The sequence below is a fragment of the Callorhinus ursinus genome, unplaced genomic scaffold (genome assembly GCF_003265705.2).
Source record: "Callorhinus ursinus isolate GAN/ISIS: 27379988/994484 unplaced genomic scaffold, GSC_fseal_2.0 scaffold19, whole genome shotgun sequence".
Taxonomy (NCBI): Eukaryota; Metazoa; Chordata; class Mammalia; order Carnivora; family Otariidae; genus Callorhinus; species Callorhinus ursinus.
The window spans coordinates 11,419,441-11,425,804 of NW_027397081.1; the positions used below are offsets into that span (position 1 = coordinate 11,419,441).

General features: G+C 39.7%; 1 pseudogene; it reads right to left on the bottom strand.

Annotated features, from left to right (window-relative positions):
• Nucleotides 1-2,502: 2,502 nt before the first annotated feature.
• On the bottom strand, nt 2,503-5,706 carry LOC112840202 (NXPE family member 1-like; annotated as a pseudogene).
• Between the last annotated feature and the right edge of the window lie 658 nt (nt 5,707-6,364).

Sequence of the window (6,364 nt, forward strand, 5' to 3'; positions counted from 1 at the left end):
TCTGGATGTCTGTTTCTTTTTCCAGTTTAGGGAAGTGTTGAGCTATTATTACTTTAAATAAATGTTTGTCCCCTTTTATCTCTCTCCTCCTCCTTCTGGGATCCCTATAAAGCAAATGTTATTACACTTGATGGTGTTTCTGAGTTCACTTAACCTATTCTCATTTTTTATTATTCTTTTTCCTTTTTCCTGTTCAGCTTACTTTCCATTACTCAGTCTTCCACCTCACTGATCTGATCTGTTTCCTCTAGTCTACTATTTATTACCTCTAGTGTATTTTAAATTTCAGCTATTGAATTCTTCATCTCTGATTGGTTCTTTTTTATATTTCTTTTCTCTTTGTTGAAGTTCTCACTGAGATCCTCCACTCTTTTCTCAAGTCCAGTGGGTATCTTTATGACCATGGCTTTAAATTCTCTATCAGGCATATTGCTTATCTCTGTTTCATTTAGCTTCTTGCTGTGATTTTGTCCTGTTCTTCCATTTGGGACATATTTGCCATCTCCTCATTTTTTCTAACTCACTGTTTCTAAGTGTTAGGAAAATCAGCTACATCTGCTCTTGAAAGTAGCGGCCTCATGAAGAAGAGGTTCTGTAGTGCCCTTCAGTGCAACAACCCCTGTTCACTAGAACCTGGCACTTCAGTCGTGTCTCTTGTGTGTGTTGTGTGCACCTTACAGTTGTGGCTGAGCTGCATTTGCCTTTAGTTCAGTTATCTGCAATGGCTTTCTTTGCTTGTTTTGAGCAGGGTTTGGATCCTGTGTTGTTAGTGGGCCAGTATGGGGCTGCCTTGGGCTTGGGTTGAGTCAAACCAGGCATTTGCCAGAGCTGTGGTAGCACCAAACTGCAGTGTGTGGTTCCTGTGTCATCCTCCTAAGAAGGGTTTGTTGATGGGTGGGGACTGCTGTCAGACCAGATGTCTGCCCCCAGCCCACTGCTGGGTCCACATTTGGAAAGGTGTGTATGGTTCTCTTCCCCTCTCCTTGGGGCAGGAGTCACTTTGGTGTGGTGCTGGTTCCTTTTGGGGCTGCTTGCACACTGCCTTGTTTGTAGCATTGCTTTGGATGGACTGCCAAGGGCACATTGGAGGGGGATGGGTCCATTGGAGAACATAGGGGCAGGGTGCATGGTACCAACAGGTGCAGGAGGGGATCTGCAGTTGCCTGGGAAAAAACCCCACTGATGCTGGGTTGGAGGGGGTGAATCCACAGAAGAGCATGCGGGATAGGGCATACTGTTAGCAAGCTAGGTGGAGAGTGTTTGAACTGTGCTGGTTCTGGCAGATGTCTCTGTATCTAGGTTGGAAAGTAGGAGAGAGAAATATCATGTCAGTTCTTTTGTTCTTGGAGAAGTCTCCCAAAGACTTCTCTGTCCCTTCAGCACACACTCTGAGATTAGTAAATAAATCTCTCTCCTGTACACCCCAGACATTTTTCAAACTGCTGCTTCTGTGCTGTATCTCGAAAGGACTGTTTGTTATGCTGTCTCTTTAAGAGCAGGGACTCAGTTTCCTATCACCCTCTGACTCTCCCAGAGCTGAGTCTGCTGATTTTTAAAGTTCCAGGTGTTAAACCCACTAATTGTAAGAACACACAAAGTTAGACCCTTCTGGTTTTTAAAGCCAAATGTTATGAAAAGTCATCTTCCCAGTGTAGTTCCCTGGGTCTGAGGTACCAGTATGTGGTCTGTTCCTCTCCCCTCTCCATGCCCATGATGTCCTATTCTCCCAGGGACAATCCCATGAGTCAGTTTGGCTCCTGACTCTGTTTCCACCCTTCCTACCCTCTTCTCTACAGTTAGCTGTGGAGAGTCTGTTCTGCCAGCCTTTGGGTCATTTTCTGAGTTATTTATATTGATGTGGGTGTTCTCTGGGTATATCCATAGGACAAGGTGAGCCTAGGACCTTCCTCCTCTGCCATATTCCCTGGAAGTTTAAGATTAGTTTTTGTATTTTTTAAAATCTGGGAGGAAACCAAAAGAAGAATAAATTATATGAAATTTGAATTTCAGTGTCATAAAGTTTTATTGGAACATAGCCATACGGATTCATTTACATGTTGTCTATGGCTGCTTTCACCCTACAGTGCAGAGCAGTTCTAACAGAGATGAATGACCTGCAAAGTGTAAAACATTTACTATCTAGACCTTTACAGAAAATGTTAGATGACATGATGATCACATGTTTATTCTCTTTTACCCTACTAATTATCAGGTAGGATGCTTTCAGCTGCAAGTAACAGAAATTATGACCCAAACTTGTTTAAGGAATATGAACATTTATTATCACATGTAGACAGTCTCCAGGGATGGTATAGTCATTCTTCATGTCTTATTCTCCTGGCTTTGCATCCAATGTTGTTTGTCTTTGCTCTTAAATGTCCTCCCTGCCCAGACAGATTCTTTTGATTTTGATTTTCTTTGTCTCTAAAATAAAATTTCTCTGACAACACAAGTAGAATTATTTGCAGGGATTGGTTTCTAGGGATTTTGTATATTTATGCTTTAGCAAATGTAGTTTAAGAACATGTTAATCTGGGCACCTGGGTGGCTCAGTCGGTTAAGCGTCTGCCTTTGGCTTAGGTCATGATCCCAGGGTCCTGGGATCAAGTCCCGCATCAGGCTCCCAGCTCCGTGGGGGTCTGCTTCTCCCTCTGCCCCTCTCCCACTCATGCTCTTGCTCTCTCTCTCTCTCAAATAAATTCTTTTTTTTTTTTAAAGAACATGTTAATCTGATTTCCAAGTACATGATCATGTGGGTGGACACTTCATGCCATATGCAAATGGTCATGTCACATATGCAATGACACACACACTGAGATCTTTGAAAATGTCCTCATGGTAAGATATTTAATATAGCCATGAAACTTTCCAAACCTTTCTGTGTCTCCCTGATGTTTTCTGTCTTAAAGATTACTTTAGTGGCTGGGCTTTTTAGGAACAGTACTTGAGAAGCTTTTTAGGCACTGATGGCCTTGTGAATGAAAATGTCAATGAGGAAGGGCCTGAAGTGCTGGCCAAGTGTGATGATAATCTTTTCATTTTTGTCACCTGATATCCAGTCAATTTCCTGAGGGATATAACCCTCATCTAGCACAGAGTAGAGCTGAAAGAGTGACAAAAGAGTAGCTATGTTTTTTCCACCCAATCTAAATGTGTCTGTCTGCATCCACAAGCAAATGTTTCTTAAAAATTTCAGTTGCATGGGGCGCCTGAGTGGCTCAGTCAGTTAAGGGTCTACCTTCGGTCCAGGTCATGATCTCAAGGTCCTGGGATCAGGCTCTATGCTCAGCGGGGAGTCTGCTTCTCCTTTTCCCCCCTCACTCATGCTCTCTGTCTCTCAAATGAATAAATACTCAAAAAAAATTCCAGTTCCATGAAGATCAAAAAAGTTTAGTGCTAATAAAAAAAATTTTAACTCAAAGGCAATGATTAATATTTTTAAAAAGAATATTCTATCATTTAAAATACTCATCCATCTAGATTATTTTTGACTGGAACATCTTACACTTTAGGGTAGGTTATCTGTTCATATGAAATATCAAAATGTAAAGGTTTCATTGGAATTTATAAAAAGGAACATTTCTTGTGAAAAAGGGAATAAAACATATTTTAAATTAAAAGGCTCAAATCTAGAAATCTAAATGAAGTTGAAAATAAAATAACCAAAAATGAGAGAATAGAGATCTATTAAAAGTCCTTTAATATCAGCCTGAATTTCTGAAGAAGGTAAAATAATTACATACTTTTTGCAAGTTTGGGTAAGTATTCGATCCACTGGTGCAGTGTAGAGTTTCCCAGGAGGTAAAAGAATTTTCAAACAGTCATTTATTTCAATTGTATTTATCTGAATCTGGTTATAAAATATTGTAATCCACCTTCTTTCTGAAGTATACCTACCAGGGACAGGAATCTTCATTCTGACTTGGTACTTGTCTTTTATTTTTTCACTCTCTAGTAACAGAAACACTTGTGGTAAGTGATTTTATTGGCATAAATTAAATATCTAACCTTTCTTTGTCCTTCCCTTTGTTGATTTCTTTCTCTCTTCCTCAAACTCCTATTTCCTAATTCCTTCCCTTCCTCTTACTATTTTTTGATCACCAGCTTTGTTTTAGCCACTTCTACTCATTCATTTGAGAGATGAGTCATTTTGACTCCTTCTTGTCCATTTTCTCCCATAGTTAGCCCTTTGTCTGTAAGTTGAATATTAGTGTTCTAAAAATTGGTGTCCTTGCACCAAACTACTTACCTTTGTTCCATTAATGAAGCAGTTTTATTTTCTCTATGAAATTTTTTTCCATAGGAATATTTTTGTTAAAACCTAGCTTAAAAATATAATACACCCATATTTTAAAAAATACCCAAACAGTAAAATACCTAGTTTGAGTAGTTTTGTGAAATCCTATTTTAAAAATAGGATTTCACAAAAAGTAACATACAGCAGACAACACAAACTAATATTTTGAGATTGTACATCAAGTTCCATTAGAATTACAGGCTCTGTTAGCACATGTCTGCCTTCCAAGGCATTATATGTAGCAATGCACCAAAAGTTTTGCTATGGCATAATGAAAATCATCAGATTTCTCACCTGTCAAGTTTCCTTTTAACTCACTATGCCCCTCCCCATCCCCACTGAGTGAATGCCTTCTATTTTAGGTTTGTTACATAGCATTTCTGTACTGATACCATATTCTGTATTAGACAGGAAGCAAATAATGACTTAAAAATATAAATTTATTTATCCCTCACATAACAGTCCTAAAGTAAGCAGGCCGAGGCCAATATGATGTTCCATGGTTTCAAGGGCTCCAGTTCCTTCTGCCTTGTTCTGCCACTCTTTTTTTGGAGAAGGTATGATAATCTTAACTTTATTAGTTTCTTATAGCTTTACTGAGGTATAACTGACAAATAACTATATGTATTTAATGTATGCAGTTGGGTAAATTTGAACATATGCTTATACTCATGATACCATCATCACAAGGGGCTATTTTTTTTTTAAGATTTTATTTATTAGAGCGTGCATGAGTGGGAGGTTGGGGGGAGAGGTGGAGGGAGAGGGAGAAGCAGGCTCCCCGCTGAGCAGGGAACCAGATGCGGGGCTCAATCCCAGGACCCTGGGACCATGACCTGAGCTGAAGGCAGACACCCAATCGACTGAGCCACCTGGGCACCCCGTGGTGCTATTCTTAACATATGATATCAATCTCATGGTCTAACATGGCTCTTTGATCTCTCAGCATTATATCTAGAGTTTAATCAATAGGAAGGGGAGAGCAAGTTGTTTTACTCTTAAGGCATGACCTAGATGTTTCCCGTAGCACTTCCACTCATAATCCTGGCCAAAATATAGTTACGGTCACCACTAGCTGCAAGGAAGACTATAGCCTTTAGGTGGGTGACCATGGGCCCAGATAACATAATGGTGTTTTGTTACCAAAGAGGGAAGGGAGAATGGATACTGGGAGACCACACCCAGTCTCTGCTTTACTCTCCATGCTTAGTCCCCCATAAACCTTGCATTCCCTGGTTGTCTAGATCCACAGAATAGTCATACGCATGGTTGTACTGTGTTTGTAACCTGTGGACAAAATGGAAAAATAGTGATGGTGGAAGAATTGGAAAATTCTGAAATAAGAATTTTTCAGGTAATCCTGGAATAGCTAAGTCCTGGTGATCTGGTTTGCTAAAGAGAGTTTCCATAATCCTATAATTATATTAAAATTTTAGTGTGACATTGTTGGGTTTCTGTGAGGTTTGATAGCATTGCACCCTGGATGACTGGATATTGTTATCCTGGAATCTTAAGATCCATACACCCATCCTAATAATATAGTGGCATGCTTTGGTGAGAAGAGAGCCTTTAAGCTTATTATTGTAAACCATATCTTGTACAATATTTATGTGTCAAGGTATTCATTTTGCCAAGTGTCAAGCTAAGTGCTCTGAAAGACTATCAGATATATAACAAATTTTCTTATGATTAGTATTAACGCTTACTTAACAGTATATTAATAATAAGATTCCATTATATTTATTGATTAAAGATTACAGTAGAGAGACTAATGTCCCCCCAAAGATACCTGCATTCTAATCCCTGGGACCTGTGAATATGTTACCTTCCCTGGCAAAAGGGACTTTCCAGATATCATAGGTATGGATTTTGAGATGGGAGATTATCCTGGATGATCCAGGTGGGACCAATCTAAATCTCATGTGTCCTCAAAAGTGGGAGAGGGAGGCAGAAGAGTGGGTCAGAAGGATGTGATGTGGGAACTTGACCTATTGTTGTAGCTTTGTAAAATGGTGGAGGGGGCTGTGAGGAGGAACAAGGGCACCTCTAGAAGCTGGAAAAGGCAAG